This window comes from Eptesicus fuscus, chromosome 16, assembly GCF_027574615.1.
Source record: "Eptesicus fuscus isolate TK198812 chromosome 16, DD_ASM_mEF_20220401, whole genome shotgun sequence".
Taxonomy (NCBI): domain Eukaryota; kingdom Metazoa; phylum Chordata; class Mammalia; order Chiroptera; family Vespertilionidae; genus Eptesicus; species Eptesicus fuscus.
In genome coordinates this window covers 67,595,155-67,611,356 of record NC_072488.1, presented here as the reverse complement: position 1 = coordinate 67,611,356, position 16,202 = coordinate 67,595,155, and positions in this window count along the sequence as shown.

Sequence of the window (16,202 nt, the reverse complement as noted above, 5' to 3'; positions counted from 1 at the left end):
CAGTGTTTTGGTTGAGCAGTGATGATTTGCTAATATATTGACTGATTTACATGCATTTAAAATAAAACCTGCTCTAGTCCTCAATGGCACCACAAAGGGCTTTCCCGTCGAATGTTTCAGTTTTTGAGTTGGGATGAATATTCTCCTTGGTCTTCACTGTAAGTAAATCTAGCACTGACATGTCCTCCGCTAGCCCCTGGTGCTGGCATATGTTTTGATCGGTCCTATAAACATGCACATGTGTGAGGATTTGCAGCGAGGCCTTCACCCAGTGATGCTAGATTTCACACATAAATATAGAGGGTGCCCCATTACATTTGAATCACAGATAAACAATGAATAATTGTTGAGGGAGAGTATATCTAACTTGTTCATCTGAAATTCAAATGAAACAGGGCAGAGGAGTAATTTAAGGAAAAGCCCTATGAAACTTTGTATTAAAATATTGTTGAGAATGGTGTTTATTCTACCAGGTAGTTTCTTTTTCTGGTGTAAATACCAGGAAGAGCTGCTTTTCAGTGACATTCATTTGCTTTTATCTGGGAGAGTCCGTGGGGGACTTGACCAGCTAACTCTTCTCACCTAGAAGGCTGCGGGCCCACACAGGTGTCCGAGAGCGTGCAGGTGCTGCATCCAGGCATGCTTTTGGGCTTTTTCTGGCCCCATCTGTAGTTCCCTTTTTCTGTTGCTTCTACTTTATTATTGTTATCTTCTCAGATTTTGTATCATTGTTAGCACTCTTCAAAAGTCTTGGGCACAGGGTGTGTGAAGGACAATAAATAGACCAAACCTGCAGCCTTACAAACATAGTTTGGTAACTTGATCTGGACTCTTTGTTTTGAATTCCATCTAAAATGGTTTTGCTAAAGGCTTATTTATCGCTTCAGGAAGCAGACACAGCCCGCTCTGAAGGTGGTCTCACAGCTGAAGCCCAGACACGGCCATGGAGCGAGTGTCCCTGTGTTTTCATCTCATTCGGAGAGGAGGATGTTTTAATTTCCCACCTGGGTTTTCGTATGCTCTTTGTACCCATGTCTAAAAGCATTATTTTGTTCAAATAACATTTGTATTAATATGGCATTTTTGTTTGAATAAACACTGTGTCTCCTGTGTTTTTTTTTCTTTAACCTCTAAGTTATCAGTATGTAGATAATCAATTTTATAACTCTTTCTTGGATGAGGAAACAGGACCACTCTCCATATGGGATGCTTTACATGTAGTCCCATCTGAAAGTCAAGCTAATCAGGCAGAAAGTTAACCGATTCGGTCGGTGCAAAGGTTGAAACTGGAACACTTACTATATATAGAGTGAGGCTCTGAAGTTAACTCTTAGCTGGCTGATGCCCTACAGCGTGTGTTTATGATTTGGTGATAGTAGTCCCATTTTTGCTTCTTTCATAGAAGTAATTGTCATAGTAATTTATAGATATGTTTTAAAATGCTTTAAAAATGCCTAAATATATATATATTAAGAAGGTTTTAAAATGTTTAAATTAACTTTCCTTAACACTTAAAGATATATTCCCCACTACCCTGAAGCGTGTGTACCCCAGAGATAAGGACTTGAACTGATGCAGTGACTTGTGTCAAGATAAACACTTGCCTGAGTGACGTCCTCTCCTTAGCCCCCTCGCCGTGTTTGAGATGAACATCTGTGCATTGACCTAAATCACTGATAGCCACCTGGGCTGCTGCGGGTGCGAACAAACTTTAAATATGGACCCCTGCCAGCCAACGATGCTCGTCTTGTCGAGACATTACAAAGGCCCGTCCCTTTGTCGGTCTGACAAGCGACGCCGCTCCACGCTCCTCTTCCTGCCAGATGACAGAAGAACGGCCAGTAATCCCCAATTGAGATGTGACTGAGCTCTTGGGAGAAGAATGCAGGCCCCCTGCACCCGGACCAGCCCAGCTCAGCTGCCAGACCACAGAGGACACCACCACAGGGATCCCTAACTAAGCTTGTACCCGCAGCTGCTCAGGAATTTATGTGAGTAATAAAAAGCTGTGTGATTTGCAACTGCATATGTTTCATGTGGTGTAATTCCTCCAGCAGTTAATTGAAATAATTAGTGTATGTTTAAAATTTAAATTAAAGCCTTTGGTCTTTTTGGTCCTAAGCCTGCCCTCTCCCAATTCCTGCACGGTTCAAATTTATCTCAAGGGACGCCTTAGATGAACGCCCCAGATCCTTTCCTGGGATCTACTTGGGACAGTAATTATTCTTGCATTTAATTTCCTAAATAGTCAACAGCTTGATGGTGTCATCAAAGGCAGTCCCTCCATGTCCTCTTCCCTCAGAGCTCCATAACAGGCAACAGGGCCTTGGGATGGGGGATGGAGAGGGATCAGGCTCAAGAAGAACAAATACAAATGAAAAGTGAGAACTAAGTGAAAACTACTCAGAAAACCACTGACTTTTTCTTTTAAAATGTGGTGTGGAGGTTTTAAACTACCATAATTAGAATGTCTTGGGTGGCTCGTGAAAAGTCAACACACAATATGAAATATTTAATTCTTTGAATGATGAAAAGCTAGTAAAATCATTTAAAAGAGTGACTTTAAGCGTGTGCTTCTGATGGATGGCAATGGTGGAAGGAATCAGACAAGCTGCTAAGGAGAATGCTGGGCCAGGCTGCTTTCAGAGACAGACCAAGAACAGGGCTCTTTGTTCGAGTGTCCCAAACCCACTCACCTCTGATTCATCTTTCTCTTCTGTTCCAGCAGAGAGTGGGAGTAGCTCACATTTTAACCTCAACTTGACTGTTACTAGAACCCATTTCTGGAGTTCCTGACTCTGCACTTTCAGGTTTCATCAAGAGAGGTCACTGTGGTCCTACCACGGGTAACAGTCTGTCCAGCCAGAAAACCATGGAAACATGAAGTCCGTTGGTCAACAACTAGGTACCAGATGGGACCAAGTGCTAGGGATACAGAGGTGTTGGCAGGCTGTGGTCTGACAGCACGGAAAAGTGGAGAAGTAGCAAAAGAGACTACAGTCAAATGTCTAAAACAGTGGGTGAGCCAGGTCATCAGCAAAAGCATCAAGGGTCCACTCACATGTGGCAGGCCTTGGGGTTAAAGGCATTGACCCTGAGTCTCAGACATGAAGAAGTATTTTTAAAAAGATTTGATTAGGCTCATCCAACACAACGGCCAGCAGGACCAGAGTGAGGTAGAGAGTGTGAGTGAGGGAGGGGGTTAGAGGGCAAGTGTGTGGGTGCATGTGTGTGTGTGTATGTGTGTGAGTGCGTGTCAGTGTGTGTGCATGCATGTGAGTGTGTGTAAGTGTGTGTGAGTGTGCATGTGTGATTTTGCATGTCTCTCTGTGTTTGCGTGTGTGTGTGTGTGTGTGTGTGTGTGTGTGTGTGTGTGTGTGAGTGTGGACAGTCGGATCACGTGCAGGAGTCTGGGGGCAGGTCGAGCTCTCCTGAAAGGCTCCCAAGGTCCTCCCTGGGAGGAGGCTGTGGGAGCGGCAGTGACTAGGTGCCCAGCCTTGCCCTCAGCCGGACTCACCAGGGCCTGGGCCCAAACCCACTGCACCCGCCCAAGACTCATGCACCCGCTGTGGACAGAGCCCTGACAGTGCCTTCAGTGGACACCTGCGGGACCTCTATGTGCCTGGCATGCATCCAGCCTGGACCCTGGACAATCACAGCACACCTGCCACTGACCTGGCAGGACTCTTCACCCCTATTGTGGACTCACCCATCTCCAGGTGCCGCCCCCTCCCCTGGCCCACCCCCTCCACTGAGCCACCACAGCCACTGAGCTGCCACTGCTCGGCTCCACTGCCAGGCTTGGGGGCAGGACCCACTGAAGACCAGGAGGTGGGTGTAGCTTCCCCTGCCCTACTAGAACCCAGGACCTGAGGAGACTGAAGAGGCTGTGGATCGGTGGTGAGAGGGGAGGCCTGGGACGGAGAGGAGGCCCCAGGGCACTGACTGTGGAGACGAGTGGGTGCAGTGTGGAAGCCTGGGCTGAGTCCCTGAGTAGAGCAGCACCAGCTCCCCCATCGAGCAGCCTGGGAAGCTCCTCTGACCAGTGGGAGGGGCCATGCAGTGGAGCTCAGGGCCAGCCTCACTGGAGGGGCCTTAAGGGCACACCCAGCATTGAATCTGGGGGGGGGGGGGCTCTATTTCTAGGAGCAGAAAGGGGGCTGGATAGTAGGGCCAGATAGAAGGATCAGTCCTGCCCAGCTGGAGGCAGGGAAGGTCCCATCTTTTCTGGCAAAACAGCTGCTTCTGAGATGACCTGCAGCGACCTGGGGCAAGGGGAACAGCCGGGGCCAGGAAATCTGTGCCCCTGCAGGTGGCAGAGAGGAGGTGCCAGCAAACCAGGCAGAGCTGAGGCATTAGAAGGAGGGGAAGGGCCTACCACTTCCCCTACAAGCTACTGGCACCACCCCCAACATGAGTCTGACCAAACCATCCCGGCCAAGACCAGGATATTCTCTATAGCCAGCTCCATGGGGGAGGGAGAACAGCTTAGAACATGGACAATCAAGGCAGAAGACTCCAGGCAGACCCTGCCTCTGGGCTACGGAGTCTCCGCCCACTGCACCTCTAGGGGTTCCAACCTACTGAACCTCAATCAGGCTGACCAGGGCCAGAAAGGGACAGTGACTCACACTGACCCTCACTAGAGAAGCTCGGGGAAGCCCAGGATGGACACACCAAGTGACCAGATTCAACACATCAGAGCAAAATCCTGCGAGTTCCACAAATAGCAGACCAAAGGTTTTTGAGTGTGCTTTTTTGTGTGTGGCTTTGTTTTATTTTCCCCCTTTTATTTATTTCTTCTTTTTTTTTTGCATATCTCTAAGTCCTCTCTTTCCTTTGATTCTATTCTCCTTTTGCCTCTTATTGTTATTATTAATTTCTCTTATTTTATTTTTCTCCTCTTTTCTTTTATTTCCATTTTACTTTTCCTATTTATATCTTAACTAGAGGCCTGGTGCACGGATTTGTGCACCAGTGGGGTCCCTCAGCCTGGCCTGTGCCCTCTCACAAACTGGGACCCCTTGGGGGATGTCCGAGGCCCAGTGCATGGATTTGGCCTGGTCCCCACAGGCCAGGCCAGGCCAGGCTGAGGGACTCCATTGGTGCAAGAATCCATGCACCAAGCCTCTAGTATGCATGTAAGATCTTTGGTTAATCTATTCCTGCCCTCCCCCCTCCCCCCTTTCCTCTGAGATTCATCAGTCTGTTCCATGTTTCCATGCCTGTGCATTGAGCGTCTGCCCCCTGGTGTTCAGTGTGTGTCATAGCTATTGGTTGAATGGTTGAACGGTTGAATGGTCACTTAGGCTTTTATATATATGGATATATCCATTATTACTACATTTTAAATTCATTATTATTATTTCATTTTTGTTTCCTTCTTTTTCCTCCCTATACTAGTTCTTTTAGCTCCTCCCTTGTTTCTATATTACCATTTATTTTTCTTATTCTTTCTCCCTTTTTCTTTCTATCCCCTCTAAGTCTTTGGTCTCATGTCTTTTAGAATTTTTACTATTTTTTCTTTGCTTTGCTTTCTCTCCTTATTCCTTCTTAGTCTTTCCTGTTGTTGTTACTTTGTGTAGCTTGATTTTGGTGTTTTTTGTGTTTTTTTTTTTGTTGTTGTTGTTGTTTTTTGGCTCAATCCTGTTGTGTCTTGTTTTGTTCTGTAAGCACCTGTGTAACAGCTGGCACTGTCAGCAAGTCAGCAGGGAGATTACTTTCATGAACAAGACATCAACAATCAAGCCCCAATTACAATAGGAGAGCCCAAATAACACAGACAAGGGACATTCCTAGAGCACCCACCTCAGGTGAACAAAGAGACTGCATCACTAGACCTCTCAAGACACTTTCTACATAAGGCCATTCCACAAAGACTAGGAGGCATAATAGTTCTATCTAATACATAGAAACAAATTCAAAGAGACTGCTAAAATGAGGTGACAAAGAAACAACCCCCAAATGAAAGAAAGAAGTAATCTCCAGAAAAAGAACTAAGTGAAATGGAGGCAAGCAATATATCAGATATAGAGTTCAAGTAATGGTTATAAAGATGCTTAAGGAACTTAGTACAAATTACAAGGAACTCAGTGGGAATTACAACAGCATGAAGAAGGAAATAGAAACCATGAACCAGAACCAGACAGAAAGGAAGAATAACATATCTGACATCAAGAACACACTGAAAGGAATTAATAGTAGATTGGATGAAGCGGAGGATTGAATCAGCGGTTTGGAAGACAAGGTAGAAATAAATACTCAATTAGAGCAGCAAATAGAAAAAATAATTAAAAAGCAGGAAGATCACTCAAGGGAACTCTGAGATAATATGAAACATAACATTCACATCATAGGAATACCAGAAGGAGAAGAATGTAATCAAGAAACAGAGAACCTGTTTGAAAATATAATGACAGAAAACTTCCCCAACCTGATGAAGGAAAAAGTCACAAAAGTTCAGGAGGCACAGAGAGTCCCAATCAAGATGAACCCAAAGATACCCACACCTAGACACAGCATAATTAAAACAGCAAATGTTAAAGATAAAGAAAGATAAAGGAAGCAAGAGAGAGACAAAAATTACCTACCAAGTAGTTCCCATTAGAATGTCAACTGACTTCTCAATAGAAACACTTCAGGCCAGAAGGGAGTGGCATGAAGTATTCAAAGTAATGAAAAGCAAGGGCCTAAAATTGAAGGTGAAATAAAAAGCTTTCAAACAAACAAACAAACAAACAAACAAACAAACAAATGGTTAAAGGAATACATTACCACCAAAAAAGCAATGCAAAAAATGTTAAAGGGATTGCTTTAAGAAGACAAGAAAGAGGCATAAAGAAAATAAATATGGCAATAAATAAATACCTATCAATAATAACTTTAAAAGTAAATGGAGTAAATGCTCCAAAAGATATAGGGTGACTGAGACTGAATGGATAAAAAACATTACTCAGCTGGGCCAGCATGGCTCAGTGGTTGAGCATCAATCTATGAATCAGAAGGTCATGGTTCAATTCCTGGTCAGGGCATGCTCAGGTTGTGGGCTTGATCCCTGGTGTGGGGCATGCAGGAGGCAGCCAATCAATGATTCTCTCTCATTGTTGATGTTTCTATTTTTCTCTCCCTCTCTCTTCCTCACTGAAATCAATAAAAATATATTTAAAAAAACAACAACAAACATTACCTATATATATGCTATCTACAAGGGACCCACCTCAGATCAAAAGATACACACGGACTAAAAGTGAAGGGATGGAGAAAAATCTTCCATGCAAATGGAAAGGAAATAAAAGCTGGGGTAGCAATACTCATATCTGACAAAATAGACTTCAATACAAAGGCCATAACAAGAGGCAAAGAAGGCCACTACATAATGCTAAATGGAATAATTCAACAAGAAAATATAACCTTTATAAAAATACAGGAACACCCAAATATATATTAAAAAAAACCCTCTTGATGGACTTTAAGGGAGACATCAACAGCAATACAGTCAGAATAGGGGACTTTAACACTCCACTGACATCAGTGGATAGATCTTCCAGACAAAAAATCAACAAGGAAACAGAGGCCTTAAATGACACACCAGATCAGATGGATCTAACTGTTATTTACAGAACATTTCACCCCAAACAAAGAATATACATTCTTTTCAAGTGAAGATTCAATATTCTCAAAGATAGACCACATGTTAGAACACAAAACAAGTCTAAAACAAAACAAAACAGAAACAAGAAAAACTATACAAATTCAAGAAGATTGACATCATACCAAGCATCTCAGATCACAATGGCATGAAGTTATAAATCAACTACAATTAAAAAAAATTACCTCAAAAACACTCAAATACATCAAGGCTAAATAGCATGTTATTAAACAATGAATGGGTTCCCAATGTAATCAAGCAAGAAATAAAATGTTTCCTTAAAACAAATCTACATGAACACATAAACAAACAAAACCTATGGGGTACAGCAAAAGCAATCTTGAGAGTGAAGTTCATAGCATTACAGTTCTACCTCAAGAAACAAGAGATAGTACTAATAAACTACCTAACCCTACAGCTAAATGGATTAGAAAGAGAACAGCAAGAAAGTCCAGAGGAAGTAGGAGGAAGGAAATAATAAAGATCAGAGCAGAAATAAATGACAGAGACTAAAACAGTAGTACAAAAGATTAATTATTCCAAGAGCTGGTTCTTTAAAAAGATAAACAAGATTGACACCACAAAGGAAGAGAATTACAGGCCAATATCCCTGATGAACACAGATGCTAAAAATCCTCAACAATATATTAGCAAATCAGATCCAGCAATACATTATAATAAGATCATACACTTGGACTAAGTGGGGTCTATTTCAGGGATGTAAGGTTGGTACAATATTCGCAAATCAATAAAGGTGATACCTCCCATAAACAAAATGAAAGATAAAAATCACATAGTCATATCAATAGATGCAGAAAAAGCATTTGACAAAATCCAGCACCTGTTTTTGATAACAACTCTCAGCAAAGTGAGAATCGATTGATCATAACTCAGCATAATAAAGGCCATATGTGACAAACCTACAGCTAACATAGTACTCAATGGGAAAAAAGTAAAAGTGTTTCTCTTAAGAACAGGAACAAGACAAGGATGTCTGCTTTCATAACTCTTATTCAACAAAGTACTAGAAGTCCTCGCCACAGCATTCAGACAAAAGATAAAAGGCATCCAAATTGGAAAGGAGAAAGTAAACATGACATGATATTATTCACAGATGACATGATATTATACATAAAAAGACTCCACCAAAAAACTACTTGATTTAATAAATGAATTCAGCAAGGTAGCAGATTTAAAAATCAACATCCAGAAATCCATGGCATTTTTATACACCAATAATGAACTCTCAGAAAGAGAAACTAAAAAAACCAATCCCATTTACCATTGTAACAACAACAAAAAAATAAGATGCCTAGGAATAAACTTAACCAACGAGGTAAATATAGGACATTGAAAAAAGAAATAGAGTAAGATACAAACAAATGGAACTATATACCATATTCATGGATGGGAAGAATTAACATCATGAAAAAGTCCATACTGCCCAAGGCAATTTATAGATTCAACACAATCTTATTAAAATACCAATACTATACTTCACAGAATTAGAAAAAAATACTCCAAAAATTTATATGGAACCATAAAAAATCAGAATAGCTGCAGCAATCTTGAGAAACAAGAACAATGTTAGAGGAATCACAATACTGGATATCAAACTATACCTGAAAACCATTATAACCAAAATAGCCTGGTACTGGCATAAGAATAAGCATATAGACCAATGGAACAGAACAGAAACCCCAGAAATTGACCCACACCATTACAGTCAATTAATATTTGACAAAGGAGGCAAGAGTATACAATGGAGTCAAGGAAGTATCTTCAACAAATGGTGTTGGGAAACTGGACAGACACATGCAAAAAGCTGAAACTAGACCACCAATTTACACCACACACAAGAATAAACTAAAAAAGCTGAAACTAGGCAACCAACTTACACCATAGACAAGAAAAATAAATGGGTAAAAGACTTAACTATAAGACTTAAAATCATAAAAATCATAGAAGAAAACATGGGCAGTAAAATCTCATACATCTCTTGTAGCAGAATTTTTGCCAAAACATCTCTTAGGCCCTACGGCAAGAGAAACAAAGGAAAAATAAACAAATAAGATTACATCAAAATAGAAAGCTTCTGCACAGCAAGAGAAACCACTATCAAAATAAAAAGGGAACCCACCATATATATGGGAGAACATATTTGCCAATGATATGTCTGATAAAGGGTTAATCTCTAAAATTTATAAAGTACTCATACAACTCAACAAAAAGAAGACAAACAACCCAATTAAAAAATGGGCAAAGGACCTAAATTGACATACAGATGACCAAGAGACACAAGAAAAAATGCTTAAAGTCACTAATCATCAGAGAGATGCAAATTAAAATGACAATGAGATATCACCTCACACCTGTCAGAATGGCTATCATCAATAAATCAACAAATGACAAATGCTGGTGAAGATGTGGGGAAAAGGGAACCCTAGTTCACTGCTGGTGGTAATGCAGACTGTGCAGCCACTATGGAAAACAGTAGGGAGTTTCCTCAAAAAATTAAAAATGGAACTACCATTTGATCCAGTGATCCTACTTCTGGGAATATAAACCTCGAAACACTGATCAGAAAGAATGTATGCACCCCTATGTTCATAGCAGCACAATTTACAATGGCTAAGATCTGGAAACAGCCCAAGTGCCCATCCATCAGTAGATGAGTGGATAAAGAAGCTGTGGGACATTTACACCATGGGATACTGTGCAGCTGTAAAAAGAGGGATCTCTTACCCATTGGGACAGCATGGAGGGGCCTGGAGGTCTTCCCTCCTCTTGAGTTCCTTTAGAATAGTTTTAGGGGGATAATTATTAGTTCTTCTTTGAATATTTGGTCAAACTGTGAAGCTGTCTAGTCGAGGACTTTTGTTTGCTGGGAGTTTTGTTTTTGTTTTGTTTTTTACTCCCTTAATTTCATTAGTTGTTATCAGTTTAGTCAGGTTTTCTGATTCCTCCTGATTAGGTTTGGAAAATTGTATTTTTCTAGGAATTTGTCCATTTCAGCCAAGTTGTCCAGTTTGTTGGTATATATTTGTTCATAGTATTTGCTTACAATCCTTTGTATTTATGTGGTGTCGGTTGTAATATCACCTCTTTCATTTCTGATTTTATTTATTTGGGTCCTCTCTCTTTGTTTTCTGATGAGTCTGGCTAACGGTTAATCAATCTTGTTTATCTTTTTAAAGAACCAGCTCTTGGAATAATTTATTTGTGGAATTTAATGAACAAAATTAATTGATCAACAAAATAATATCCGAAGCATGGAGGCACTTTGATGTAAGGTTGGGGGGATGAGAAGTGATCAACCAAATAACTTATATACTTATATGCATAGCCTATGGACATGGACAATAGGGTGGTGAAGACCTTGGGTGGGAGTAAAGGGGCTGGGTGGAGAAGGGTTGAGGTGGGGAATGGAAGACATCTGTAATACTGTCAACAATCCTATCTAATAAAAGAGTAATATGCAAATTGACCATACCTCCACTACACCCACAAGCCATGCCCACCAGCCAATCAGGAGCAAGTATGCAAATTAACCCAACCAAGATGGCTGCAGCCACAGAGAGAGCAGGAGGCTCGGGTTTCCCTGGCAATGGAGGAAGCCAAGCTTTCCGCCTGCCCTGGCCTGCCTTGGCCTCCGCTTATGGCTACAAAGTTTCAATTATAGAAGATAAATCAATCCCAACAAAAATGGTGGCAGCCACGAAGCTGGAGAGAGCAGGAGGCTTGAGTTGCCCCTGGCAATGGAGGAAGCCAAGTTTCTGCAGCCATGGCCTGCCTTGGCCTCTGCTTAAGGCTACAAAGTTTCAATTATAGAAGATAAATAAATCCCAGATATCAGGGCCTCCGCTTGGGTCACCGGGGGGTGTGGCTGGCCTGCAAACCACCACAGGCCCCTCACCCAGGCCTCCCCATGCCCCAAAGGAACCCCCACCCTGATCTAAGACACCTTTCAGAGCAAACCAGCTGGCCCCCACCCATGCACCAGGCCTCTATCCTATTTAATCCTATCTAATCCAAGAATAATATGCAAATTGACCATCACTCCAACACACAAGATGGCTGCCCCCATGTGGTCAAAGATGACTGACCCCATGTGGACACAAGATGGCCACCACAAGATGACCAATAGGGGAGGGCAGTTGGGAGGGACCAGGCCTGCAAGGGAGGGCAGTTGGGGGCAATCAAACCTGCAGGGGAGGGCAGTTAGGGGTTACCAGGCTGGCAGAAGAGGAAAGTTGGGAGTGACCGGGCCTGCAGGGAAGGGCAATTGAGGGGGACCCAGGCCTGCAGGGGAAGGCAGTTAGGAATGACCAGGCCTGCAGGGGAGGGCAGTTAGTGGTGACCAGGCCTGCAGGGGAGGGCAGTTAGGGACAAACAGGCTGGCAGGGGAGCAGTTATGCATTAATCAGGCTGGCAGGGGAGTGGTTAGGGGTTGATCAGGCTGGCAGGCAGAAGTGGTTAGGGGCAATCAGGAAGGCAGGCAGGTGAGCAGTTGGGAGCCAGCAGTCCTGGATTGTGAGAGGGATGTCTGACTGCCCGTTTAGGCCCAGGATCGGGCCTAAACGGGCAGTTGGACATCCCTTGAGGGGTCCCAGATTGGAGAGGGTGCAGGCTGAGCTGAGGGACACACAACCCCATGCACAAATTTCATGCACTGGGCCTCTAGTCCTAATATATAAAAACCCAGGGTCCATAACAACTGACCGAAGGCTCAACCGAACATGGGAAGTCAGTCCTGCAGTCAGTGACTGCCGAAGGGCCTGTGGATCAGGCCCCAAGAGGGGCCCAGAGAGAGAGGCAGGGTCTGATTCGTAGCCTCCGTGGCAGCTGTTGATCAGCTGTTGCCTCTCTCTTTCTCTCTGGGCTTCGCTAGCAGCTACACCTCTGTTTCTCTCCGGGCTTCCGTGGGGGCTGCTAATCAGTCCTGCCTCTCTGATCAGGCCCAGAGATAGGCCTGGAGATGCTGACTGGCATAGAAACTGACCAATCAGAACCAAATCTGGGTGAACTGTGAGGAGCCAATTGCTGTCTAGGAGGCGGAGCTTTTGATGCTGATTGGCATAGAAACCAACCGATCAGAACCAAATCTGGGGGAACTGTGAGGAGCCAATGGCTGCCTAGGAGGCAGAGCTTTTGACACTAACTGGCATAGAAACCAGCCAATCAGAACCAAATTGGCTGGCAGGGGAGGGCAGTTGGGGGCAAGATCAGGCCTGCAGGGGAGGGAAGTTAGGGGTGATCATGCAGGCAGAGGCAGTTGGGGCGAGATCAGGCTGGCAGGGGAGGGCAGTTGGGGTGAGATCAGGCCAGCAGGGGAGGGCCGTTAGGGGTGAAATCACGCCAACAGGGAAGGGCAGTTAGGGCTGATCAGGCAGGCAGGCAGAGGCAGTTAGGATGATCAGGCAGGCAGGCAGGTGAGCGGTTAGGAGCCAGCGGTCCCAGATTGTGAGTGGGTGTCCGACTGCTGGTTTAGGCCCGATCCCTGTGGGATCGGGTCTAAACTGACAGTAGGATATCCTCCAAGGGGTCCCTGATTGGAGAGGGTGCAGGCTGGGCTAAGGGAACACCCCTCTGTGCACGAATTTTGTGCACTGGGCCACTAGTCTATATATATAAAAGCCCAGTGACCGGAATAGCAGAATGACCAGAATGACTGAAATGACCAGTGGCTATGATGTGCACTGCAGCAGCCAACCAGCCTGATCCAGGCCCCAATTGGCCCCTCCCCCCCACCGATCTGGCCTGGAGGGCCCCCATTGGGGTGGGCCGGTTGGACCCCACCCATGCAGAAATTCATGTACCAGGCCTCTAGTAATATATATATATATATATATATATATATATATATAGAGAGAGAGAGAGAGAGAGAGAGAGAGAGAGAGACATAGGTATATCTCTATCTCCATCTCCATCTCCATCTCCATCTCCATCTCCATCTCCATCTCCATCTCCATCTCCATCTCCATCTCCATCTCTATCTCTATATGATTAAACTTTTGCACTCGGATGTTGAGTGTGACTCGACACGGTTAGCATTAGAATAAAGGTATCGAGAAAAAAGCAAGCGAGTGCAAAGGGTTAACTTGCATCATTTTTATCCTTTCTATATTTCAAAACATTTTGTGGGCATTTTTCAAACAAGCAAACAGACAAGAAGTCCTCATGAATCTCTTCCTTTGAGAAATAAACTGATATATGTTAATATCCATCTTTTATTAATGGGAGTCCCTACAGCAGGTAACAGTCAGACCCTACCATTATCACCCCCTAGAGTGCTTCCTGGTTCTCAATATCGGTTGAGGGGCTGTAAAAATTCCCGGTGCCCGGGCCTCATCCCAGGCCAATGACGTCAGAACCTTGGGGTGGGGCTTGGCCATTTGTATTCTGGAGTCCGTTGTGCAGCCGAGACTGGGCCCTTGCCCTCGGGTGTCTTCAGACTGTGCTCTCCAACACCAAAAGTGAGACTTTGTAAATGCTATTTAAAAGTCTATTTCGTGGGAACTGCCTGACAAATGGAGGCCATTGGTTCTAAACAGAGATTTCAGGAGGAATGCAGCGTGCTGTGGCAGAGGGCTTGGAGGAAATGAAGGGGAGGCTGCCAGTAATGATAGGCAGGCATATGAAATGTTCTGTGTCAATACAGCCGGAGCAGAGTTTTCGGCGTGATTAATCAAGTGCTGTTGCCCGGTTAAGTAAGTAAACAAAGGTGGACTAGGGATAGGAGCAGTGTGATTAGCGTGTTCCCAGATAAGGGCCCTCCCTTCCTCTGAGTTGGGTTTGTGATTGATAACAGGTGCTGATGGGAGGCCTCCAATGGCAGCGCAGTCATTGGTTTTCATCGCAAAAGACTGGAGGCACATGACCTGGTTGTTATCACTTCTCCCCTAAGTGAATGGCTACTCTCCCACTGCAGTGAGCTTTAAGCAGTGGTTACTAACTACATGATGAAATCGGTATTATTAAAGGTTGTTTTAAACATTTAGTTTATTAAAATCTGTGGCAATTATTTTTAATTCATAAAAATTGTTAGATATTTCCATTACACTATGGACAAACTATGTGAAAAGTAAATAAGAATGTGTAAGTAAATTGAAACTTGTTCAACTTTATTTATAGTGAAAGATCTCAATGTTCATCTAATGTTCATTTCCTGTTTAAAATGTTATTTTAAAATGAGTGTGTAGTGCAGGTGAAGTTAGCAGTGTCTCCATTGCTGGAGACCACATGGAGTGGCAGAGTGTGCTGGAAAAATAATTTGATGCTAATTACAAAGGCTTTTTAAAATTCATGTCCTAAGTAATAGCAACGAGGTAATATTAATATAATGCATGAGGTTTGTAATATTTTGGTTCAAAAACATGAGAAAAAAATAAAATTTGAAAATAATAGAACTATTTATAAATACAGAGGAAATCCACAAAAAGTAAAACCTTTCCTTGAAATGAAAATTAAAAACCAGGGCAAGGGTGTATATTTATTTAAATATCCACAAGTAAAAATATTTGGAAAATAATTGAATCTACATATAAGGTACTGCTAAGATATTTTCAACATGATAAGAGTATTAATTTTATAATTTAAAAATTACATATGGCCGAAACCGGTTTGGCTCAGTGGATAGAGCGTCGTCTGCGGACTGAGGTCCCAGGTTTGATTCCGGTCACGGGCATGTACCTTGGTTGCGGGCACATCCCCGGTGGGGGGTGTGCAGGAGGCAGCTGGTCGATGTTTCTCTCTCATCGATGTTTCTAGCTCTCTATCCCTCTCCCTTCCTCTCTGTGGAAAATCAATAAAATATGTTAAAAAAATTATATATGAAGCAACATGGAACATTTTTGTGCTATGAATTTGATCAAGAATGAGTGGACTCAAAGCTCAAGGCACAACGATGAAATGACTTAAGAACTGGGTAAGGATAAGCAAAGTCAAACAGAGTGCAATCTTTGGAGGTGGTGATTATTATGGGACTTAAGATAGAGAGACAATAACTTGTATTGGGGGTTTAGTAACTCTAGAATAAATGACAATTTAGAACATAATGTCAGCAGGCAGATATTTGTGTAAAGTAGGTTCACCAGCTGTAGAATGCAGATAATCAATGGGAGAAATACATGCATATAGAAAGTATGTTGGGGAAGTGAAAAGATATCATTTTGTCAAGAACAAAATATTCATACCCTTTACCCAGACATTCACTCATTTATTCAATCAGCCTATGTCTATTGAGCAGCGACTTTGACCAGACACTTCCAGATGCACATTATATGGTGGGAGAACAGAAACAAAAACAGCCCCTGCATTCTTGGGGCTCATCTTCCAAAGCATCCGGCAGAAGGAAGTGTTAGGTTAACATAACTGCTAGGCACTAATTTTGGGTCACTATGCTTCTAAGGCAAGCATGTCAAACTCGCAGCCCACAACGACAATTTTTTGCGGCTCAGCCAATGTAACGTTTTAATAAAAATTTCGTAACTTAATTTTTACAATATCCTGTTATACATAATTATTAATAACAAATTACAAGGTTCGCTAACGA